The 27668-nt window shown below is 34.5% G+C and overlaps 1 protein-coding gene across 2 annotated transcripts in view; it reads left to right on the top strand.

The window, feature by feature from the left end:
- Positions 1 to 27668, top strand: part of PCDH9 (protocadherin 9) — a 381383-nt gene that overhangs the window by 8422 nt on the left and 345293 nt on the right. The window lies entirely within an intron of this gene.

Genomic DNA, 27668 nt, shown 5'->3' with positions numbered 1-27668 from the left:
TTCTCAGAATCAACTGTAGGGTTTCTTAAATTGGGTTATTGGGCCCTACTCCCCGAGGTCCTGATTTGGGACCTCTGGGGTCCAGCCTGAACATTTACATCGCTGACCAGACCCTGGGTGATGCTGACGCTGCTAGTCCGGGGACCACACTTTGAGAACCACTGCCTCAGCATATTGGAAGGAGAAACGTCAGCTCGTTTCCCTCTCAGATGACCATTTCCAGAGGACCTGTTTTTCCACAGCCCACCTCTCCACTCACTATTGACAGCCGTTTATTGTAGCCGGAGGCTTTACAGTAAGCTGTTTGCCAACCCAGCTGACAGCTTTAGGGAATTAATTTTCTTGGCCCCAGTGTGCTTTTTATGGGGGTACAAATGAAAATGGTAAAGAAAAAAAAAAAAGTGACCTGTTTACATTTGACAGCTTCTTCCAGTCATGAAATAATCTGTGATAGTTGCACTAGAGTTTGGTTCTGGGTAAACAGTCATGTTTCATTTTCTAAATGAAATGCTCATTTTAGAGTGTAAACATCCTTACTTTACTTTTCATAATCTAGAGTGAGTATTTGCTAGTATATACTTTTGTGTGCATATTGAAGAAATTATACATTGAAAATGTGTATGCATGCTGTTCTCAAGGGTATACATGTACTTTTGCAGTATAAAGGGAATTGCTTCTATTCCCAATCATTTAGAGATACTATATTACATTTATGATTACTTTTCATTTTTGAGTAATCCCACTACAAACACTACTGAAATGCTGTTATGTCATGTAAAATGCACAAGACAGTCATAGAATTGCTATTTAGAAGTGTGAGAAAGAAAAATGCAATTGAAACTGAAGGAGGAAAATGTTAACTAATGTGAGGCTAGCAAAAACTTTAAGATATTTTAAACTACTAAATTTTGCAGTATATTGTGATGGTTGAACACAGGTGGCATTTGGAGAAAAATTACTCCCCAAATTGCAAATTATATTTAAAATGTTACCAGTTGTTGGTATTTCTTTCTACTCTTTCCTTTTGGCTAAGTGCTCTATGATCATGGAATCTGTTTATGAGGTAGAGGATACCCAGACCCCTTAGATAATGATTCAGGAATCTGGAACATGGATGGGCCACTAATTCAAATTGGCTACCTTTCCTGTTGGGTTTGTAAGACAAAGATTTGATATTTTTTCACAGCTTGATACACCTAAGCTGTAAAATTTAAGATAAACTTTAGCATTTATTGCTAATAACCTTAAGGAGGGTCAAGTAAAAAATTGCCACTGTATTAAACATAACCGTGCCTACAGATTCCTGAACATTTATTCATATAGAGAAAATAAATTTCTGTAGTCAAAATATTCTATTATCTTGTTTTCTAAATTTTGTTGCAATTAATTCTATATATAGAAACACTGTCAATTGATGTTCCCTGAGTTTCAGATGAGTCATCCTTATGGTGTCACAGAGCAGGCTTTGGCATCATTCTCATTACCTTGTAAAATACTGTACTTGAAATAATGTTATATTCTTATGGCATACGCATAGTGCTATTAGCTAAATATTCAGCCTCTCATAATAGCACAAATTAAAGTATGTGAAATAGTAAAAAAGAGAATTTACATTTAATGAAAAACGTCACATCTCAAATTAGGTTTCTTCATAACCAGTTGGAGATTATTTTGACTCTTGGAGTTTTATTTTCATATTGAATGTCTATAGATCATACTCAAAATATTACAATTGGCGTCTTAATTCTTTTCACAGTACATTACATGATAGGATTGAGGTATGAAAGTGATACCTTTAAATCATTTTTTTTTCCTCATAAGCTCTGTGTCCACAACTATTTTTATTTAGACTTTTTGACCTCTATATTTTTTGTTGTTGTGGGAATGCAGAAATCTACTGTGTGCTAGAAGTTACAGTGGTTGTATTGGTCTAGCAGTACCAAACTGGGTGTTTACAGGGAAAGGGGCTGTATCAACTGTACTGTTCCCTTTTAGTAAAATTTCTCAGTTTGACTTTGTCAGAGTGAACTCTGAGCTTGCAAATAGTTAAAAGCAACAAAAGCAAAACCAAGTCATGAGTTGTTTACCACTCTTCTTAAAATCTTGGAGTAAGCTTTCTCTCAATTTAGCCTGGTGTTTTCTGGAATGGATCCTTTATTAAGGCTATAAATTAGTCTTTTGATAATAATAACAAATAAGTTAATGTCTTACAAATTTAACATAGTTGGAAACTGAGTAAGGATTATTTAATGTGGATTTTTAAGATTTGGATTTCTTGATAGCCGATTTTATGTTTATTATACTTTCCAGAATTTGTTACATATCAGGGTCTCAAAAATGTATATCAGGTTTTTTGAAATATGACTCTAATCATAGGCCAGCTATACTAGTAGTGAGAATTTGCAAATGTAAGTCAGCAAGGGGCTTACTCTAAAGTTTTCAGTGTCTGGAGGCATATAGGAGTCAGCCATTCAATAATTAATTGTGCTAATGTGCTATGGCCCTTGTAACAATTATTGTCCCCAAATCTGCATCAGATCACAGAAGCAAATCTAAATGTAGAAATATAATCCCTCATATACATAAGGAGATATACTTTACTGTTTAAGATTTCCTCAGTTGTTTCAGAAAACTGTTAAATCTGTCAAACATTTCATTTGGAAAGGAACACATGCTTTTTGCCTTTGTTTGATACAAACCTATTGGGCTGTCAGTCATCAGAAACATAGAACATATATTACCATGATTGACATTTTGGTTTTGATTTCTATTCTCCCTCCCCCCCCCCCCCAATCAAGATTCGTTAAAATGTAAAATTCCTAAATTTGTTAAATAACTACCCTTCCTTAGCGGTAAGACGTAATTGCAGGAAGAAACTTGGAAAACATCCCATATGTCATCTCTCCCACTCATGTTTTCCTCCTATAGACAGATTGTCTCCTATAGACAAGAATAGTGGCAGAATCTGGAATTTTCTGAGCTATAATATAACTTTAGGACATTCACTCGGGATCTGTATTTACATGCTTATTCGTCATCTAAATGGCATTTGGAAATATTTCCCTCCAGTTTTTAACACTTTGGTTGATTACAGTGCTATGAACACATACCACATTTAATCTGGTGGACTTGGGATCGCCTGTACGGCTGGGAGTGGTGGGATACACAGGGTGTCCCAGAAAATGTGTACACACTTTAAATAATTATAAAGGTAGTATTTATTAAAATACATTTCATTTTCAAAATTGAGCTAGCAGCTGTTAAACTGTTTGTGCATTTTTGGGGGACACCCTGTGAGCACAGGCAAGATCTTTGAGGCACATTTGAATGATTCTAGTCATATTACATTAACTAGAGTCCCGGTGCACGAATCCGTGCACCAGTGGGGTCCCTCTGCCTGACCTGCGGGATCGGGTGGAAACCGGTTCTCTGACATCCCCCAAGGGGTCCTGGATTGCAAGAGAGCTCAGGCCAGGCCAAGGGACCCCACCGGTGCATGATCGGGGCCGGGAAGGGACGCGAGAGGTTAGCCAGCTGGGGAGGGGTGGGCGGAGGGCTCCAGGGCATGTCCAGCCCATTTCACTCAGTCCCAATCAGCGGGACCCCAGCAGCAAGCTAACCTACTGGTCAGAGTGTCTGCCCCCTGGTGGTCAGTGCACGTCATAGTGAGCTGTTGAGCGGCCTTAGCATATCATTAGCATATTATGTTTTGATTGGTTGAACAGATGACCAGATGACCAGGCACTTGGCATATTAGGCTTTTATTATATAGGATTATTCTTGAGAAAATATCTGAAATTAACCTCTCTTTTATTGAAAGTCTACTACAGCCTTACCACTCATTAATTTATATAATTATGTGGGCTGCAGGAAAGAACAGAAATATGGTCAGTTTTAGCGTGTTTGCATATCTTATATTTTAACCTTAATCCACAGTTTGTCTTTCTATCTGGACCATCTCTGCATTTTCGTATTACACTGCTTCGTTAATATCCAGTCTGTGGCCTTTTTCAGTCTGTTAGCAGTTGATTAAGAAATACTCTAATCCCTTCCAGGATATTGAGAAACTAATGGATTGCAGAGTATTTGGGTCTTTAAGCTTCAATTGTAAATGGTATGAAGAATTGTCATTGAGCTGATATTTGCATATATCTCTCCCAGGGCTAGTTACTTTGCCTCCTTTTTTTGTCCGCCTAATCTTCAGTTTTCATTCTAAGGATATTTTAGTTGGAAATAAGCGTGCCTGTGATAGAAATTTGGGATTCACCTCTAAATGAATGCCATCACAGACAGCGAAGTTCTGGCACATTCTGTATAGATCTGTATGAACACAGTGAACCCTTCATAAGCCCTTAGATTGCAGGAAATTGGTGCTGAAAATTAAGTGAAGTTTTAAAGATTTGCAAAGTAGAGAGCTTTGTATAAAGCTGGTATTGCAGGTGCCTATTAAATATGAAGTAAAAGCTTTGTAATACAACCAGCTAACACATTTCCCTCCACATTAGAAAGATTTATAGCCTGGGGAATTAGTCTTGCCTATTTTCACCAAATACAGAAACACTGGATATGTCTGAAAGAATAAAAATCTAAATGCCTGACTTATAATGAACAGATTTGCTCCGTGATGACTCTAGGCATTCAAGGTAGACAATGCAGGCCCTTTCCTATCCTACTCACCTGTGGCACCCTGATGCCCATAATCTGGTCTTCACCTCTCCTGAGAAGAAACTCTCAATCATGTGTAGACACTCCTTTAAACATAAATCATATTAAAACCTTTGGTGTCTATAAAGCTATAGCATTACCATAATGAAGAGGGCTGGCTACTACGTGAGTGCTTTGATCCTCATAGGAATTGCTTTGAATCATTTCTCACTGTATTTTTAGAATTCCTCTTTGCTCCATGTGTAAATGGTGTGTATTTGAAGCACAGCATTTCATTACAGACTCACATGGGCTTCAGTATATTTACCTTTATGACAGTGTAGTAAAATGCCACACATTTCTTAAATGCTTAATGTTTTTGGCCCTGTTAGATATAAATGGGTGGAAATAGCCAAGCAGATTTTAAAATTATTTTACAATCCATGGATTTTTGCTTACTAGAAAAGTATATAATCCCCGTGCAGTCCACAGTGGATACAGGGGGTTTGCTGAGCACCATCAGAGATGATTGATTTTGAAAACAAAACAGTTTTTGTGCAAGACAATAGCTACCACAAGTCGGTAAGTGAGGTTTTTTTGTATTTATTTTTCTCTCTCGTTAAACAAACCTCAATGAGGAGAGGAATGGAAACACGGAAGGATATATAAAATGAAGCTGTATCTTTTATAGAAAGAAAATGCCTTCGGCTGACAGTAGTTCTACAGTAGATATTTTCTTGAGAAAAAAAAAAATGCTGGTGCTTTTTTGGATTCTGAGAATGCAACCAATCTGTGCCTCTGTGTGATAGCAGCTGCATGCTGAGGACTTTCAAATACACAGCTACACAGGATTCTGCAGGAAACTTTTTGTAGAAGGTGCAAGTGACAAATGGAGACAAACTGAAGTGAGTTCTGAGTTGTGAGTTGATGTCCTCCTGTGTCATATATTCATGTCATCGAACCAATTTTCACGTTGGAAGCCTAGAATCACAATAGCCTTTTCTCAGTTTGTCAGCTGTGAACACACCTGGATTGGCAACTTTTCTCAGCTCCATTTCTTGTCATTCGCTAGGTGGACTGTATTCACGTGTGTTTCTTAATACACAGCTGCTTTCTCAGTTTATGGCTAGATCAAAAACTTTATTGATTTTAGAAATGGAGGGAGGGAGGGAGAGAGAGAGAGAGAGATTTGTTGTTCTACTTATTTATGCATTCATTGGTATGGACCCTGACCAGGGATCGAACCTGCAACCTTGGTAAATGGAGATGCCACTTTAATCAACTGAGCCACCTGACAGGTCTCTTGATAGATTTTTAAATGACACAAAATTGTTTCTGTATATATTTTCTCAACCCTTTTGCTCAAGAATATCCATAAAGTTTCAAATAAAATGCTAACAATGTGTTCTTTCTTCCTATAAATAGCAAGTCTCTATATTTTTCCTTTGCAACTTTAAAAATTTGGTTTTACTTACTGATATCATTTTCAAAGTTAAGAAACAATGTTAAGTTTAGCTATATAGATTAATAATGTTTCAATGTATTCCCAATCCATTCAAATTTCCAACATAGACATTAGACTTTTATGAAAATACTTTTTTTTTTTGCTGCAAAATTGAAATGAGTATCAAATTACATTGACCTGTAGTAAAAACAGACACAGTCTTTAGGATATTTGAGTTTGACATGAACTCATTTTCAGTTTTGGTCTTGACAGCAAAATTTTCTGCCAAGAAGAGACAGCAAAACACATGTTGAATTCATTGATGATTTTTTTTTCAAAATGGTAATAATTAAGCAAAATCGTTTTGGCTCCTAAAGTCTGTTTTAGACAATTAAATTCTGCTTCCACTAAGGGTTATTGCTTTCTGAAGCAACATTCAACTATTCTTGCAGGACCATCCTCTCCAGCCCCCTCCCCCACCCCAGCATATATTCAGGACTTTTCAAAACACTGCCCTGGTTCCTCATGATCTTTCAGTTTCAAATGGCAGCTCAGTCCAATCAAATACTGGCATATCATAACATAAAGTTTATAATTCAGGAGAATACTAAAATGTCCCTCAAAGCATGAGCCTACATCTTCCTTATCTTTGTATTTCCAAGACCAAACCTACAACATTGGCTAGAAGAGTAAACCTAGTAGGCATTCACTTTAGGTATGTATAATATTTCCATTTATTTAACCTCTATCATAACCATAGAAAAACTAAATTACCATTCTTATTCAACTTATGTAGAAACTGGGAATCAGAAAATGGTTTTCCAAGTCACACGACTAAAGCCAGTGGCTTTTATTTTCAGTCTAGAGCCCTACCTCGACACTGGTATTTCTTACCCATATGTGGCCTGTTTTTATTTGTAAAACACTCTTCTTAGACCAGATATAAGTTTGAAACCTTTTCTTTATCAGGTACATTATTTATGTTGGAAAGGACTGCAGCCCATTTATTAAAAACCCATATTACAAAGCAAGTCAGTACACTCAAAAGTGTTCTTCACAGGTAAACCCCTAGTAAACTAACTTTGGAGCATTTGATTACATGAAAGTGTGGTGAGCATCTGACACACAACAGCTGTTCTGGATGTATTGCTGTGACAGAGGCCAAAATGTATAAAGTATATATGGAGAGAGTTCTGAATGTCTGATTTCAGTTGTCCCTATAATCCTGTACAGCAGCTGAAAAACGGTCTAATTGGATTTGTGTGTGTGTGTGTGTGTGTGTGTGTGTGTGTGTGTGTGTGTGCACGTGCGCGCACACTCTCCAGTGTAAGAAATTATGATATCCCTGGCACTCCTCCATTCATATTTCTGGAGGTCCAGTGAAGGCCCATCTAATCCTATTCCTATAGATGAGCAAGTATAGGCATTCTTAGACTTGATATTTTGTCATTTTGATCTTTTTGAACAGTAAAATATAACTAACATTTTATGTAATTTATCAGGGTCTTGGCTAATCATTCCTGCATATAGGTCAGAGAGAGAGAGAGAGAGAGAGAGAGAGAGAGAGAGAGAGGAGCAGAGAATCAGAGAGAGAGTAGCAGAAATTAGAAAACTGCTAATTCTAATGTATGTAAATACACTCTTCTTTCACTTAATTTGAGATATCTGTGGTTTCCATTTTCTCCCTCATTTTTTGCACACCACTGTGTCTGCTCAGCCTAACATCTTTCTTCATATCAGGATACAATGGGGAGGGAAACAGGGACTAAATATACAGGATCAGATTCCTTCTCTGCCAAGCCTCATCATCCAAAATTTTTACTTAAAGTTTTGATACTTAGATTATTGAGTGATTAATTTTAAACATAATGGTGAATGTATTTACTTTGATATCTGCTTAATAAAAATCGTGTTTTGGAGGAGAAAAAAGTCATCACATTAAAGTTCCCTTCATAGACTTTTGAGCCATCCAGACTACACCCTAGAATCACATATGAATTCTATAAAAAGAAGCAAAATAATAATTGAGTAGTGACTAAAGCAGTGTCTAGCTACTATATTAATTTCAGAAAGATAAATTTGGTGCCTAATAGAACTCATAGTAATAGTTTCTCAAGACTCAAATAGACCTTTGAGATTATTTGGCCTATTTAATTCATTTTCTAGATTAAAAAAAAAAGAGACTATAAAAAGCAGTTGGATATTTGAAGTAAAAAAATGACTTAATGGACTGCTCCTTAAAAACCATGTGACATTAGGCACATGATTTAAATGCACTGGTCCTTGCTCTTTTAAGCGAACAGGTACTGGGGTACAGGTAAATGCCTGGCCCATAGTAGGCAGATCCTAAAAGACAGCAACATGTTTTCCCACCTCCTTGGTAAGGATGCCGCCTTACCAACTGACAGAGCTGCCCTAATTCATTTAAAGCATGCTCTCTTAGTTTGGTGTTTGTGGTTTTCTGGAATCTGAGTTTTATTATTTCTTTCTTATTTAATTTATTTACTTATTTATTTGGTTAATCCTCACCCAAGGATATTTTTCCATTGATTTTTAGGGAGAGTGGGAGAGAGAGGGAAACATCGATGTGGGAGAAATACATCGATTGGTTGCCTCCTGCACGATCCTTGACCAGGGTCTGGGCTGGAGAGGAGCCTGCAACCAAGGTATATGCCCTTGACCAGAATCGAACCCAGGATCCTTTGGTCCACAGGTCGATTCTATCCACTGAGCCAAACTGGCTAAGGGCATATTATGTCTTTTCTAATACGCAAAATATCTCTATTAATATGCTTTAGGTTTAAAATACTGTTTATTGATTATATAGAATTTCTGAAAAGTTGATCTTTGTAACAGCATCAGTATATAGCAGATAGTGTGTGTGTGTGTGTATACATGTATGTGTGTGTGTGTGTGTGTATATATATGTGTATATATACACCCTAGAGGCCCAGTGCATGGATTTGTGCACACTGAAAGGAAATTAATTAGAGTCCATGGAGGGACTGCGGGAGGTCTCTAGGGTGTGTTCAGTCTATCTTGCCCAGTCCTGATATGCTGGACCCCAGCAGCAAGCTAACCCATGGGTCAGAGATCTGCCCCCTCGTGGTCAGTGTGCATCATAGCAACTGGTCGAAAGGTCGGACATTTAGCATATTAGGCTTTTATTATATAGGATATGTGTGTGTGTGTGTGTGTTTATACATATATGTGTGTGTGTATATATATATATATATACATATATGTACATATATACATATATATACATATATACATGTACATATATATACATATGTACATATGTATATATATGTGTATATATATATATATATATATATATATATATAGTCTTAGTTCCTATTGTTTCACTTTTGTATTATTGCCTCATCTTTTATTGTGAGTTTTTACAATATTCCTTAGCATATTGTGTTTTTAAATTATTCTGCTTCTTTTAGTATTTGTTATTAATTTACTTCCTTGTTGGTTCCCATAGGGATACCACCCGTCTGGGGATTTTCACCTTATACATCACTCCTATTACAAAACAACATATAAAAGAGTGAATCTGTTTCACAGTCATAGTTAACACAGCTGGAGCCATTTGAAACCTGCTGGCTTTTGCTTCCAATTATTCCATAGACTAGAAAGCATCTCGGTTGAAGGAATGGCATCCATGGTGTAATCAAACTAGTTAAAATGTCTCGGGGTATTTGGATCATATTTCTGGGATTCATCAAATTTTTGCCAGATGCATAATAGCCAATGTTTTTTTTTGAACTTTTTCATATTTTAAAATAAGTTCATTTATAAGTTTTTAATTTTTGAATATCCAAGTTTATAATGTTTGGGTATGTGGATCACATAACATAAATTAGATCCAAAAAATAAAATTAAAGCACAATATTATAGTACCTGGAAAAATACTTTTTCTTTAAGTTTTGGGACCAAAATCATTGCCTTACTGCTGAAATCATCACGATAAAGTTATTTATTTGGATTAGGAGTAAAATATAGTGGGGATTTGTTATTAATTTTATCAACTAAAGAAATAGATGCAGTCACACTTCAATTGGTCTCATTGTGACTGAGATGGTAGAAATTAAATTTTTAAATTCTTATTAACCATTGCTACACTCTCAGTGTGAAACAATTGTTTTTGGATTGGCCTTTGTGTTTAGTTCTAATTTCATATATACATAGTGACTCAGTAAGAAGGACTTTAAAATAAAACAAACAGTAATAAGAAAACTCTTTGCGCTTGAAAAGACTTAAACAGATACAACTTGGCAAAATAACACGATTTCCTTTAAACTACTGCTTGTTTTATGCTAAGTTATGATATCTATTTTACAGCATTGGGATGCTGACAGGGTGGAGACATAGTATGGGTGTGCCTTGGGTATCAGACCTCATGGAGCTGTAAGCCTTATAGCATGACATATAGTATATTTTCAATAAATTCTACTTAAGTCCACCACAGGGGCAAACATGGAGATGATCAGGCAAAATGAGGTTGTTAAACACATTTTAAATGGCAAGAATTAGGTTTTAAGGATTTGTATTTATTGTTTTATTTGAAATACTTTGCATTCTCATGGCATTAAATATATATATATATATATATATATATATATACACACACACACACACACACACACACACACACACACACACACACTATACATGTAGCTAAATATAAATTAAGATGGCCACCATTTTATGTTGTTCATATCAACAATATTTCTATTAACTCTTAGAATGCAGAGGTTATTGTGCATCCCAGGAAGTTTATGTAAATTCCAGTTCACATAATGACCAAATACTTATTGTATGAAGAGAATTATATTTCTTGTACTATACCTTTAAAATCTTGATTTTCTAATTTAGCAATGTAAAAGACTTTTGATGCTTGCTGAACTTGTATCTTATTTTTACTCTTATCTTACTTGGGCTCTAGCCTGACATCTAGCTAGACAATATCCATTCAGCCTTATCACTAGACTACTGAACCATATTACATTATCCTTAATGGATATTAAAACTTACTCTAGAATTATATCCTATAGTTTTAAATGCGCATTCTTTTAAAATATTCTTTGACATATAACTATGAATTTTTTCTACTGCCAAAGAACTGTGATATGATCCACTGATATATGTGCAAATTAGTCTCTTTTTTATTAATTCTCTTTTTCAATAGACATCTATTGAGTAACTGCTATGATCTAGAAATGGTGTTAGAAAATGAGAATTAAAAAATAAATGAACAAGACATCCTTGCTTTAAAAGATCCCAGTGTATGTTAAACACAATACTTTTTTCCTTTTTTCTTCTTGAAATTCCCTTACTTACAAATACATACATATATATATGTATATATTTGTATATATTTTCTCTCTTGGTTTTAAATTGATGTCATCATTTTCCTGAATTACATTTTTTAAAGTCTCTCCTTTTTTTAACTAGTACTGAAGACTTGTCTTTTCATTAGGGTAATAAAATTCTAAGATCTATTACTCTAATTATAAGAATGCCAAGTTTAAATTTATCATTTGGTTAATTTAGAGGGAAATACACTTTTTCATCCTTAAAATCACACTTCTTCTGCAGGCAAAGGTGTTAATAAAATATCGTTGCAAGTCAAACTTCATTATTTTAACTATGTGAGATTAGCATATTTGATATATTAAAAATCTTTTTAAAAACATGGCACACATTGATAATGTTGAGTAATCACCCAAGTTAAAAGACACTCTTCTATTAAAATGGAGATTCATTTCTATAAGGATCCTTTAAAAAGGGCATTTTGAGTCATGGTATTCTGCAAAAGAATGTTCAGCCTTCACCCTTTGAAAAGACATAACCTTAACATAGACTTGGAACATGGATGTTAAACTCTGGCTAGAATAAATGTGTGATTTAATTGGCTTTTACCTCCAGATGGTGCTGATTTGGGCAAGTCCATTTTCTTATGAATATTCAACACACGAGTTCAATGACATAAACATTGAAAGTAGAGACCTTTGTCTTATACAATTTTTTCTTAAATTGAAAAATTTTCATATCCTGAACATTTTGTTTCTTTTAATCATAACAGAAAAAGTTATAATTGGGCTTTACATTTCAGGCAAGACAGACTATTTTATTTTTAACTTAATCATCTCTAAACACTAATAATTTACATTCATATCAGTGTTTATATGAGTAGGTCATTTCAAAATTTCAACATAAAATTGAAGTGAAAAAAATCTTTTTATTTTTTAAAAATAATGCATTTAATACTTCACCTGCACATTTTTTGCAAAATTATTTTTAAGATAAATTTTTTACTGCCAGAAAATGTGGTGCTTTAATTGCATTTAGGCTTCAGTGATAATCAGCAAGCCAGTGCCAGGAAGATCTTTCCAACTTTTCTGTGGCTACTTAGGAAACTATTTCCCACGTAATTACTGTAATGTAAATGAAGTACATAATTGAAACCTGGCAAAATATGTAGATCTCAGGAATAAAATGTATAATAGCACTTGCTAAATATATTGATGAAATTATAAACAGTCTTTTGGAAATAATAAATTTATTTATATGACCAATCATTAGCTAAGTGTAATCCACTGTCCAATAATGTGAAAATATGGACAGTTGGAAAGCTAATATAGACCCAAGCAGCAGGATATATAAAGCATAGTAGAAATCAATACATTTAAATAATAGTTGCTGTATAAATCACTTGAGTGTTATACTTACTAATCAATTTCTACATACAATGAGAACTGTGCAAGTCTCACAGTTACCATAGTGACAATTAACTTGATGTTTTTACATAGTTTAAATTCCTTGCTTAATATGATTTCTATAAGTGACTGTTGCATTACTTTACTAAAAAAATAAACTAGTTGGAGTTAATAAAATAAAAAAAATTGGATCCTCCCATTTTCAAAACTTTTATACACATTGCTTTCTAATTTTTTGCAACGATAAAGTCTATTCAAAACCATACTTTGCTAAAATTTCATTTAGCATCTTGAGATTCAACTTTTCTCATCTGAAAATTGGATTTTGAATTCAGCCACTTTTGAATATTTGTTATTAGAAATAGAACTACAAGCTTTTGTTAATTACTTAGGGAAACATCAGTCTTTGTCAGGATCCCTCTTACCACACAACATCCCTGGACCTACTTCTTTCTATCACCAGTTGATATATGTTCAAACATTAGCAATTAATGTTAACATTGGCTCAAGAAAAACAATTACAAAGTGAATCATACAGTTCAGGCTCTCTTGACAATGAGCGATTTGCAATATTTTCATTGTTTGTATGATCTCTGTTATCACACTCTTGCATTAGTGTTGATAACACAGCATTGCCTTTATCTTCTTTGCAGTCTCCGCCTGATTAATTTTTCCCTTCTGAACTAGAAAATTAATTATTCTTCTTCAAAATCAGAAATCACAAAGCAGAAAAATTACAAAACCTCAAGCAGATTATTGGTGTTTATAGTTTGATTGAAAAACTGTCAACTTAAAATAGTACGTAGCTACCATATTTTTATCAGTAATATTACATTAGTTACATTTGATTTTTTTTCCATAGTAAGGCATTAAGATGAATTTAGTATTTCGACTTACGTGAATATTGGAGGATTCTACATAGTTTGGGGATGATGTGTAAATATAGTTTTTAAAATGTCAAACAGTGGTAATTTTGATTGATGATTCATTTGTTATCAGGATAAGTCTTAGAAAAGCTAATTAAATCTAATAATGCTCATTGAGTTTATTGGCAGTCTGCTCATTCAAAGACCAAGTCAAATTAATTTGAAGAAATAATGTAAATAATCAGAACTGTCAATCTATTGCTGAAGGAAAATCAAGTTTGTGATTAAAGGGACTGAATTGAAAATTAGCTAAAGTAGCCCCCAAATATACCACCTGAAGGTCAAACAAATGCGAGTTGCTATTGGAACATAAATTAGAACTATGTTTTGCCAAAGCAGAGCCGCCCACATTTTCTCCAAAGCACTGCTGAAGCCCGGCCCTGCAGGGTGGTTCTGAGCTGGACAGTAGCCTAGAATGCTTACTCCTCTAATATCTTGTGATATTGGAACCTTAAAATTTGTTTGCATTTAAGTACTACTTATTGCATTGTGCTCTTTCATCTTTGGAAAACCAATTCTGTTGGTCTTTTAGTGGAGGACTACAAAAGGACTATTTTACACTGTAAGTGGATGGGTTTAGGAGTTAGTTTGCATGTTTGGCAAGCTAATATAGATGGAGGAGGTGTAATTTCAAAAATGGCACATGTTGGCCACAAGACACTTTCCGCCCCCCCCCCCCCCCCCCCCATATTAATCAGCCTCATCTTATGCACTTGTCCTAAATGTGCAGCAACAAAGATGCCTTCCTTAACCATATGGCTATGTGCACATGATATGTTTTCTAAATATTCATTCCATGGATATAAGGTCATTTGGAATTTTATAAGTGAAGAGCATTTGAGGACTGGAGCCTTAGCAGCCTTATATCAGAAGCTTTGCTTGTAGTTGCTAAGCAATATTGCCTCTATGATTGAACTTTTACTTAAAAATATAAAATTGTGGCACTTCACTGAGACTCAATTCTGCCAAAAATAAATTCTTTATTTAAAGTAAAAAAGGATAGCTGCAGTCTAATATAATGTGGGGTTTGTGATTCCTTTAATGTGTAAGTTTTACCACTGAGCATGTGGCATGATGATAAAACCATACCTGAGGCACGTGTGGTTCTTTCCAGTTTATAATGAACCTTCACAGACAGTACATCCTAAGGATAGTAATAACATTTGTATCTTTTACACAGTAGGATTCCAGTAGTGATTTTAGTAGTGAATTTCAAACATTCTGCTCATCTCCAAATATATCAAACATGTGATAGTCCTTAAAAAAAAAAAAAAAAAAAAAAACTAAAAAAAAAACCCTGAAACAAAACAAACAAAAAAAACCTATTCCCTCCTTATATCAGACTAGAAGCCAGGTGCACGAAATTCGTGCACGGCGGGGGGTTGTCCCTCAGCCCAGCCTGTACCCTCTCCAATCTGGGACCCCTGGAGGGATGTCCCACTGCCCATTTAGGCCCGATCCCAGTGGGCAGTTGGACATCCCTCTCACCATCCAGGACTGCTGGCTCCCAACTGCTTGCCTGCCTGCCTTCCTGATTGCCCCTAACCGCCTCTGCCTGCCAGCCTGATCACCCCCTAACCACTCCCCTGCCAGCCTGGTTGATGCTTAACTGCTCTCCTGCCAGCCTGTTTGCCCCCAACTTCCCTCCTCTGCCAGCCTGGTCACCCCTAACTGCCCTCTCCTGCAGGGTTGATCACCTCCAACTGCCCTTCCTTGCAAGCCTGGTCCCTCCCAACTGCCCTCCCTTGCAGGCCGGGTGCCTCCCAACTGCCCTCTCCTGCTGGCCATCTTGTGGTGGCCATCCTGTGTCCACATGGGGGCAGGATCTTTGACCACATGGGGGCAGCTATATTGTGTGTTGCAGTGATGATCAATCTGTATATTACTCTTTTATTAGATAGGATAGAGGCCTGGTGCACAGGTGGGGGCCAGCTGGTTTGCCCTGAAGGGTGTCCTGGATCAGGGTGGGGGTTCCCTTGGGGCATGGGGCGGCCTGAGCGAGGGGCCTGTGGTGGTTTGCAGGCTGGCCATGCCCCCTGGCGACCCAAGAGGAGGCCCTGGTATCTGGGATTTATTTTCCTTCTACAATTGAAACTTTGTAGCCTGGGGCGGCAGCCATTTCTGGGGCGGCAGCCATTTCTGTGGCAGTTAATTCACCTTCTACAATTGAAACTTTGTAGCCTTAAGCGGGTGAGCCCGGCCAGGGTGTGTGGAAAGCTTTGCTTCCCCTGTTGCCACCGGCAACACTGGCCTGCTCTCTCAAGCTCCATTCTGCTGCCATTTGTTTGAATTTGTTTACCTTCTATAATTGAAACTTTGTAGCTTGAGTGGAGGCTTAGGCCTGCAAGGGCTATGGAAAGCTTGGCTTGCTCTGTTACCTGGGAAACCTTGCTCTCTGTGGCTGTAGCCATCTTGGATTGGGGTTAATTTGCATACTCGCCCTGATTGGCTGGTGCACGTGGCTTGCGTGGTGGGCGTGGCTTATGTAGCAGAGTGATGGTTAATTTGCATATTACCATTTTATTAGAGAGGATAGGAAGGAATCTAGAAGAGGGAGAGGTCAAACTCTGATAATGAAAAGATCTCTCCTCCCCATTAGACTAGTGTGCTTTTTTTTTTTTTTTTCTTTTTCTTTTTCCCCAAAATTTTACTTCAGCCCCTATTCCTGAGTTGGGAGAGCAGCAACCACCTCTGCACAAACTTGCCATTTACGATCAGCATGGGCCTTCCCCCAACCTATTTGTAATGCACTGGGAGAACACATCTTCACATCGAGTTAGATGCATGTATAATAAGCTATTTCATTGTTTTTTTTTTTTATAACATTTTAGCCCTAGAGCAGGTTTTCCAGGTTTTGTTTTTCCTGCAGCCACCAAAAGTATCCAGTAATTTTATCCAGTTCTATAAATACACCGTATTTTATTACTTCTTAATGCCTCCTTGCTTAAAACTCTAATAGGGGGTAAACACTTGTCAACCACATGTTGGACTTTGACTGTCTCCCTTAAATCTGAGAACTCCAGAGAACCACTTCAGCCACATAGCCACATAATTTGTTTATCATGGATTATTTTAACGGATGCACTTTGTTAAAACTTCTAGGTGAGAAAATTGCAGTTTTAATTTGGGCGTTAAAATGAAATAGATGAGCATTACGAATGCACAACTTTCCTTATTTCATTTGGCAAAAGAAATTGATTCTTAAAACGACAGGCTAACCTTTTTGTCCATCGTGTGTCATGAATGCTATTTTTATTTAGAACACAAATTCTATCACTGTTCTAGAGAATAATAAAAACAAATGATCTGCTCCTTGAGAAAAGAGTTTCTTGATATGAGGCAAGCAGATTGACATAATTCCAAAAACCTATGGTTTTGAAGCTTGCATTGCTTATGTTTTTATTGTGTGGGCTCGGTGAACATTTAAAGCTTTGTTTGGTTTTGGAGCAGCAGCTTTCTTTGATGACCCTTAGCTAATAAGCTATAATAGGCAGGAACATTTCAGTTATTCTGATTAAAGAGCTGTACTGAACATGCTGACCAAATGTAGATTTTATGTTGTTAATTAGACAACAAGAATTTGGTCAGAGCATACTGTTATTTAGATCAACCATGGATATAAGAAAGCTAAGTTCACCTGCTAGTTAATGAATGACTGTGACAGGATTTCCTTCATTTAAATTGTTAAGGTAAGATATTAGAAAAGCATAATTCTTAAATATGAATCTACAAACATACAGGCAAGTTTACTTTGAACTCAGTAACTTGCAAGGATATAATACTTTTGCCAATTTATTTGTTACAAGTGTCATTTTTACAGATACGTGTTTTAAATGATACTTTTTGATGAAATGCATGTTTAATAAAACCAAACATAAAAGCAAACACTTTTAGTAACTTCCTTTTATTAGATTCAGGTAGAAAAGTGCCAGACTGTTTTGGTTCCACAGGAGGTTGCAGTCTTGTCATAGAGTTCTCATTTGGTGGTGAGAGCCTAAAACCTGGCACGCAGAGGTGAATGGTCTAACATCATGTGTTGGTTTAGCTATTTAGATGACCTCAAATGTAGCTGGAGCCCTCTTCTATCTAGGGAACTAAACAGACAAGGCTTTGTGAAACACTAAATTAATTTTGTATCGACATTCTGGGTGTTGGTGGTAATTTGCAGTGACATTCTGCCGATTGGTTATGATCGTGACAGGCAGGCTCTATCCAAATGGACAATACAAGAGCCAAATTTAATAGTCTTAGCATTGGAAATCTCTGCCTTGAGAAGAGCAGAAGGCTTCTGTACTTATTTTCTCCTGCCACAATTATGGATTAATACATATCAATTCTAGGCAGTTGAGAGGATTATTGGAACAGGACAACATTCATTGCACTAGTGGAGTTAAAATGCTGTGATGGTTTTTGTGCTGTGAAGCGGTAGAGAAGACAAATGGAGACCGGTTCCTAGCTTTCGCACACTCAAAATATCAAGAAAGTGGATAAGAAGGAAAGTAGAAAACATGTAATTCAAGTTGGTATAAGTTTCTTTTTATAAATAACTTTTCAAAAATATCAACAATAGCCCAATGTTGTTTATAGTGTATTTATTTTGTCCATTTATTCACAACCACTGTGACCACAGTAAGAAAATTAGACGCAATGACTATACACAACAAATCATATACATATTGCTGTATGTAATGTCTTTAAAGTGAAAAGACTTTTCCATACCTTACCAAAGGTTTTAATAAAATATTTTAACTACAAAATATTGAAGGCTCCCCTACCTCCAGCTTTTTGTTTTTCCTGCTTACAAAGTGTTATCTATCATAGCGGTAGAATTAAGGCAATATTTTCTAATATTAAGGCTGTGTATTTATTTTTTTCAAGTTATTTGGGGACTTTTTAAACTATCTTTATTGCTATTTTTTGCCATAGTGGCACTTTAATAAAATTACTATATGTAAATTTTAATTTCACAAACTCTTGAACATATTTTTACATAGGTTTCTGATGGGAGTGCCAATCTTTAGATTTTTAAAATGTGATTTTTTTTTAGGTATTTATTCAGTATAATGTGATTTTTTTCCCCTTAATTTCAAATATTCTTTTTTTACCACAAAATCTGCTTGAATGCTGTGCAAGGATTGGCAAAAGCAAACTATAACAATATGAAAATGACTTACTTGGTGTCACTATTACAGATCCGCTCACTTAGGCAATGGATTCTAGTAATTCACAGTATTTTATAAAACTTGTTTTTCCCCTTTGAAAATAGTAATATTAAGGCCAAAAAGATCAGGAGTATGCAAAATTTAGGGATATTATTTGAAAAAGAGAAATCACAAACATATTAATCATGCTATATATTTGAGGTAAATGTAGATAAGTCTTTGATATACAGAATGGCATTAAAATTATAAAGTCTATTAACCATAATGAGGTAATTCTAGATGTAGATGAATGTCTTTAAGCTTTCAATATATTTGTTACTCAGTTTAGGAATGTTTGTAGTTTATGAAACCTTGTTTGTATTCATTTGCCTTAAAAAAATTAAGAATGCTTTAGTTAAAGAATATTTGAAGTTCTATTACTTAGTTTCTAACATTCTGAGAGAGTGATCAAGAGACTGAAAATGTTCAAACTTGGTGTGAATGTATACACATTTTATAGTTAAACGACTCATTGCTTTGCTACTGTCAATGTTTTAAAGCACAGAGTGCTGAAAGACATAGCAATTTACTTAATTAACCCCTGCTCCTTTTACAGGGGAAGAAATGAGATTACTCTGGCCATCACATGTTACTTGAATTATATGTAATCTTTTATTACTCTGAACACACACACACACACACACACACACACACACACACACACACACACGCAGATGTGGACAGCAGAAATATCCCCCTTGTGAGTGCATGTCTTCCTAACATAAACCGAATGTTAATAGCTCTGATGGTATTTCTCTCTAATGGAAAAAAAAGTGCCATAGTTAGAAAGGAAGCTTATGCGTTACAGGTTTATGGCCTGCAGTAAAAGTAGATTAAGACTGCATTTGTGAGTGTTCTCTACATAGCCTTCCTAATATCAGCTGACTAATTGGAGAAAATGTATGTGCTTTCATTCTGACCAATAAAAGGCGACTTGGTGAGTTACAGAGATTGACTGGGTGCTTGACATGTGGTGCTAGTCCATTAAAACAGTGGGCAACTGGTACTGGGGAGGCTGAGGAGAAATTAACCTGTCTTGCTTGTTTTCAGAAATACTTTTAGATATGTTGATATCCTAATATTCTTAGAATATAAAAATGCAACATCAGTTCTCATATAATAGGTTTCCTGCTTTTGCTTTTATAGTACCAATGTAAAAAAAGAATGATAATGTGCTCCTAGTCATTTTATAATCATGTTCTGATATTAACTGTGCCATTTTTGTAGACCTAGATAAACACATTATTCATTATTTAATTTCAAAATGCATTTCTTCACTCATTATTGCCTAAGCAAATTTTAGAGAATGATCATTGCTTGGTCCCTCCCTGCACTTCAACACTCTATCCTAGGTGGATAAAGTTACATTCCCTTTCCGTTCTTTCTTTTATTAAAAGAACCCTATAGATAATAAAACATTTGTTTTCAGTTAAAAATCAACAATCCTGCTAATTTATATTCAGTTCTACTTCTGCAAAATGGCCACATTTTTATATACTCCAAACAAATTGTCATGTGTAGCTATATGCAAAAATGATGAAATGTGGCAGAAAATAACCTCCTTTATTTGTGCTACAGTGTATAAATAATTATAAATGTAAACACTTGACATTACATATTCCTATGTCATTATTCTGTAGATAGTATTTACAGTACAGTATATCATATTGCTAATTTACGAAATGAATTCTTGAGATTTCATCATAAGGAACTACACAAAGCATTATTATTAAAGCATTATTGGAAAAATATTCCCAATTGAAAACTGATAAGTAAAAATATTATTTAAAATAAGTGTATTGCAGAGTAGATAAGTTCAATGTAGCAATATCTTTCTATTCTGATTTTAAATTGTTTTTACAGATAAAATATTTGGCTCAAGTATTAGGTGATACATTTTAGAAGATTTAAAATAGCCAAAATAATGTTGCAGTGTATTATATTGATAATTTATCAATAAAATTTATTACTGTTAATAACTGATAGAATTTTTCCTTCCCATGTTAGTGATTTAAGTTGAATGAAAATTTAGTAACATGTATAGGGATGCATCTTAATATCTATATTTGCTGAACAGTGTTAACACAAAATTTGTCCTCATAAAAATGGGCTTTTTGTACACTATAATTTGAATTAAGTCATGAATATATAAAGTATTTACAAAGTTGTATATCAAAATGTATAACATTCCATTTTGGCTATATTTTGTAAACATATTTGGTGTAATCAGTATGTCAGTATGACTCTCACATGTGTCAAATCAAGTATTCTACTATTTATTTAAACAGATATATAACTAATGTATTTCAAAGTTTATTGCACTCATATAATTGTATATATTGTGGCTTCAAAAGTCTGTACTTATCCTTGCTTTAAAGAAGTAGTATGTGCATTTTTTTCCAATTTATTTTAATTAATTATATTAAGGAAAACATCCTTTACTAAATGTACCTTAAAATTCACAATAAAGTTTCAGAAATTGTTTTGTACAGTGTTGAGATTTTGTGTTGAATTTGTTTGTGAATATTTTTTTAATTGTTCTCTGGCTTTCTAATAAGGATCCCCTGAACTTAATCTTATTGATAAAATGATGAATTAAAACATGTGGTGCGGTGAAGAGCTAGTCCCTGTGTAATTCAGAGGCTGTTCTACGTGATGAATTGCTCACACCTGTGGAATGTTGGCTAAGAGACACCAAATGGGCTTCCCCTCAAATCCCTAGTCACTCATTATGTCCACTTTTCAGCACTGGAATGTCAAGCAATTTGCACTTTAACTGAGTGTCCTAGACTGCAGAGAAGCAGTTTCATGGAGGTAACGTGGAGAAAATATATGCAGAACTGTTAATGGAATTTTTATGCTGTATTTACAGAAGTTAAATGGATGCTTAAGAGTAAAATTTTGGCTTACTTTACTTCTGACATCCCATTAAAATATAAGGCTAGACTCTCAAATATGGCAAATATAAATATCCACATTTGGTTCAGCTTAGCTTACTAAGGAACAGGCTCACTTATTTTGCTAAGAATATTCAAATATCTGGGCTGAGGACAAGCCCTGTATCATCATGAGTTCATCACAATATTTCATGTCACCCTTGAAGCTTTGGGGTACAGTCTCTAGGCTATTTCTTCAGAGAATCACATGTACTAGTACTCCATATCGCTGGGTAGAAATAAATACGCTTTTGCTATGTGTTTAGATTCCCTATGATAAAGAATGGGCAGTTGAATTAAATTTTCATAGTAAATATTGTTTTCAATTGCAGATTGATTATTTTCTTTATATACTTGTTTAAAACAAGCAAAGACAAAAAAAAAAATCATTGAAGTCATTAGAGAGTCCAAACACTTTTCATATGAAAAGGTTCCATTTTGTAATGATACTTATTTGAAATAGCAGAGATGAAAATTTACTAATTATAAATGTGGAATGAATGACAGAAAATTACTGTTGGCCTTAAAGTCACCTTTATTTTAACCCAGGGAGATATAGCCTACTCTGTCCTGTTAGCGAAATGTTGTTTTGTTTGTTTTTGCACATCTCTCCCCCCAACCCCCACCCTTAAAAACAGTAAGTTGGTCAGGTCCATTTAACAAATGTAGTTGAATAAAAATAAGAATACTTTTAGCTTTCACTGACATTTTAATACTACACAAAAAAACAGAACACTTTTTTTTCTCTTTACTTTTCATTCATGTAATGAAAAGTATTTTGAATTTTGAAGTCCTCAAATCTGAGGACTACCTGGAGCTGGTCAAGTGGCTTATTGGTATCTTAGTTAAATATTAAACGGCCAGGGCAACGAGGTGCTTTTTCCATAGGAGAAGGGATAATTAATTTCAAATATGTATGTTCTCTTGTGATTATTTCTTTGAAATTGTTTCCTATTTTAAAGCTATTTAGCAGTTCTATACATTCTTTTACTTTTTCATGTTTTTTCATGAGATGTAATTCTTCACAGATATTTTCCCATATTTTTATTCATAAATAGTGTATATGTTGTTACTATATTAAGACACCTTAACACAATACATTATCTAATAACTTTCACCACTTAATTTCACTTCAAAAGTGTATTTTGATATTAACTTGAAGGGTTAAATAAGTAGTACTAGTCACATTTTGAAAAAATAAAGCAAGTGGCTTTTAACTGAGTAGGATCTGGGAGAACAAAGGAATAAATGTTGTGCCTGGCAACAAGATATGCTGATAGACAAAACCAGCTAGTGTAGCTTAGACTTTCAATTTTATTATTTAGTGACTAGAAATAAAGTGCTTAATCTCAGAGATGTTTATGTATGTGGTTATATGTTCACATCTTTTCATAAAGGTAAAGATATATTTTAATCTTTATGAATGTGTGTATAGAAGAATACATTTATATACATTATGTTTATATAGGTTGAGAATTGTTGAAACATTAATTCTACACTATAAAAACTTAATTTCCCGCCAAAACCGGTTTGGCTCAGTGGATAGAGCGTCGGTCTGCGGACTGAAAGGTCCCGGGTTCGATTCCGGTCAAGGGCATGTACATTGGTTGCGGGCACATCCCCGGTAGCGGGTATGCAGGAGGCAGCTGGTCAATGTTTCTCTATCATCAATGTTTCTAGCTTTCTATCCCACTCCTTTCTCTCTGTAAAAAATCAATAAAATATATTAAAAAAAAAAAAACTTAATTTCCTGACTGGGAATCAAACCATGACCTCCTGATTCATACTCAACCACTGAACCACACCAGCCGGGCTATAAGAGTTTATTCTTAAAAAAAAATTATATATATATATAGATATATATATATATATATAGATATATATAGATATATAGATAGATGTCAGAAAGGAAGAGAGTGATATAGAAACATCAATGATAAAAGAGAATCACTGATCGGCTGCCTTCTCCATGGCCCCTACTGGGGATCACAACCTGGGCATGTGCCCTTGACCAGAATCAAACCTGGGACCCTTCAGTCCACAGGCCGACACTCTATCCAGTGAGCTAAACTGGCTAGGGCTAGGAGTCTATTCTACTCCTATATAAATATAAAGTGCATGCATGTAATATTGTGTCTTTTGGCAATTACTTATTTTAATTATTTCAGAAATGTGCAATAGCCTTAAGCATATAAAGAATTATTAGTATAGTAAATATACTTGTTACTTTAAGTATGTCATTTTAAAACCAGCAATGCTTAAACTTGTGTTCTGGACTCCTCTGAGTATCATTTAAAAGCTTTAAGCCCACTATCTAGAAAAATTCATATATATATATAGTAATATATATCTACATATTTTAAATTACAAATTATTTAAATTTTCCTCAGACCCTAGGAAATCCATCTATAAAATTTTGAAGTGGCCTGTGGCCCTCGGTAATATCCAAATATATTGAAGTTATTAAGCTATTTATTGAACTCTTACTGGCTATTCTTTGAAAATAGTTTGAAATATTTCTAATCAAAAAATAAGTTAATATTCTTTTCTCAGAACTAGCTATTTTGTTTTAGAAAATAAATTCTTTGAACCAGTTCCTCCTATAATAATGGCTAAAACCTAGAATTATTTTTGATTACTTATGTTGAGCAATACAAAAATGAGACACATTAAAACATACGTTTTGCCATAAAATGCATACATTGATCACATGAATGAATTGCTCTCCATTGAATATATAATTGATGCTGTTAGCAGACATGCATATAAGCAGCCAGACGGAGCCAGTCAAACACAATAAGGCAGGTTTAAATTAAAATTCTTTGATTTATGCAGTTCTCATTTATTGCTAAATTGGAGTTATTTTTTTTTTTTGTATTTAGTCCATTGTCCTCTTCCTTCTGTAAGATGCATCAACAATCCCTATGGAGTGACATAACAGGCGTAATTTGATGTTCACTCTCACATTTCCAACTCAGACTTGGTCTTACATTTTCTTCTTGCACAGAGAATAATAAAGATAATATTTTTGCCTATAGCCATACACGTATTTATATACCAATTTCATATAAAATAGTGTGTTTGAATCCCACAAAAATTTTTAAATTTGGTTTCTATCCCCATTTCTGAGAAAATTAAAGCTCAGTATTTGTGTCTTTTTCAAGGACATACAGGTCCTTATGTGGCTCAGCTAGAATTTTTTTTTAATCTTTTAATACTCATCCCAGGTATCAGGATTGATTTGAAAAAGAGACAAAAGTATTTTAAAGACAATGAAGTGAAACATTACATAAGCATGCATCAAAATATACTTTCCCAGAATTCATTTTTGAAAATATGTTCAAAATTTTAAATGTTATTTATTTAAATAGTACTTGTCATATATGTGAGATATTTTTCACAGTACATTTTAACTATGTGTACTTATCTTTAACCCAAGATCATTTCAATTTTGATGAATTAGTAAAACTGCCTTCCTTCCTTTTTTCCTTCTTTTTTGGTGAATTTTCTGCCAGAATTGAGAGGTGAGAGTAGTTTCTCTCTTCATTGAGGGTTAAGACATCCTGGATCAGAATTCTAATAAATACAAACTTTTACATGTCCTGACTACTGTTCTCTACCAGTCCGTTTCTTAAAAGACAGGCTTCTTTTTTTTCTCCTGTAGCTGAAATTCCTTTTTAACTTTGGTGAATTATATCAGTACCCAGGGTTACTGCTATACTAGTACCTAGTAGTTATTATGCATTAATAGGTTCCACATATTCTTTTATTTGTGGATTTTTGAACCCTCAGAATAGCCCTATGAAGTATGTGTTCTTACCCTCATGTCATCATTAATGAGGCAACTGAGTTTCATAGACATTAAGTAATGTACCAAAAAGTTTGTTTCAACTTCACAGCAAACTACTACAGATTAAGTAGTAAAATACTTTGGTTCCACTTCTCCTTACAAATGAATGATCCATTTTTTACAACTTTATAGAGGCATATTTTAGATCTCATATAACTCACTCATTTAGAGTGCAATTCTACAACTTTAAGTGAATTTGGCACATTGTGCAACCATCACTATAAATCAGTCTTGGAACATTTTCCTCACTCCAGTGAGACTCTTGTGCCAATTCACTGTTGATCTCTATTTCCCTCATCCTCAGGCCTCAGATGACCACTAGTTTGTCCTCTGTCTTTGTAGATTTGACTTCTCTGGGCATTTCATATATGTGGAATTGTACCACAAGTAATGTTTTGTATTTTGCTTCTAAGTGTTCATCTTTATGCCATTTTAAAGTGAATATATATTTACATATTATAATTACTAATTCTGTGAAAATATAACACCTATTTATAGCCTCACAAGCATGAATCATTTTCCCTACAGCTTTTCTAATTGGTGAAGATCCTTATTTTTCTCAAAAAGATCTGATATAATCAAATAACTCTTGAAATAGTAGGTTAACTAATTACTTTTAAATATTTCACAAATGTATAAAACCTAACAATATTCAAGACATTATTAATTTACACAATGACACTGTATTTACTACAATGTGGATGGGACTCTGGTAACCTCCTGTTATGGGGATTTCCCAGTTGACACAAATGATTACGGTTTCCAATCTCAATTAAGTCAGAATTTCTTCCTTAATAAATATCACACCCATTGTTATAATTATAGTTGGCTCGCTTGGTAGACACTTGCTTCTTTATGATGGCATCTCTTCATTATGCTTTTGAAACATTTTCTTTTTTTACTATATTTCAACATGTACTCTACCCACTGAGAGATTTCAACTGTGCCACTCTTGTCAAAAATTTACAGAACCATAAAACTTATCAGTCTTCCCATAGTATTTTAAGTGAGTAGTAACAAATTCCGTTTCCTTGCAATTATTTATAGAGATCACCAGAAAACAAACTTAAAGTTTTATAATCCATCCAATAAAATAATACATTTGAATATTATTACTTTGAAAAGAAATGATAATATATTGCAAAATAGTAAATGATCCAAATGGTATTTGTTTTTATTGTAAGATGCCTTTTCTGGGTTTGGGGTAGCAAATTAAATTCCTTGATTGTAATTTTTGAGCAAATGTTTAAAGGATTTATTTTCTGAGCAAATATCAAACAGGTAATATGAGGAGATGAGCATATATGGTCAATAACAGAGAAATAATTCACTGGAGATTCACCATACTTATGAAGAATGAAGTACATAGAGATAAAGGAGATGAAATTGGAGTTTCAAAGCTTATGTTAGTCTTAAGAGGTCACCATTGAATTTTCGTCTTTGTCCCACATGTCTTAATTTGAAGCCAATGATTTTGTGAGTATCTCAACATTTGTGAAAAAGAACGTTTCTATAGTGCTTATATGAGTGCAATAATCAATAAATTAACATACAAAAGAGCTTAGACTAGTGCTCAGAACATAATGAACATTTATAAAATGTTTTATAAGTAACATTGCTAAGACTCTCCAAAGATTCCTCTCAATTTAACTTTAACAACAAATTTTGTTTTAACATTATTATGTCCAATCAGCTATTAAAAAAAAATATCCTGTTTCACATAGGAGAAAAAACTAAAATAATCTAACTGAACAAAATTTGGAAGTTCCATTGTTTCTTGTTTCTATGTAGGTATGTGTAACAAATATTAGTGGCACTGAAGTTAAATGTTAGCCCTATTTGTGTAATGAAATCTGATTTAATAGAAATATTTAAAACTGGTTTCACTTCCATTGAAATATGGGCAGAATTAGTAAAGGGTTCTTGCCATGGGAAT

Source organism: Eptesicus fuscus, chromosome 8 (assembly GCF_027574615.1).
Source record: "Eptesicus fuscus isolate TK198812 chromosome 8, DD_ASM_mEF_20220401, whole genome shotgun sequence".
Lineage (NCBI taxonomy): Eukaryota > Metazoa > Chordata > Mammalia > Chiroptera > Vespertilionidae > Eptesicus > Eptesicus fuscus.
This window is presented reverse-complemented; position numbering and strand designations above follow the sequence as displayed.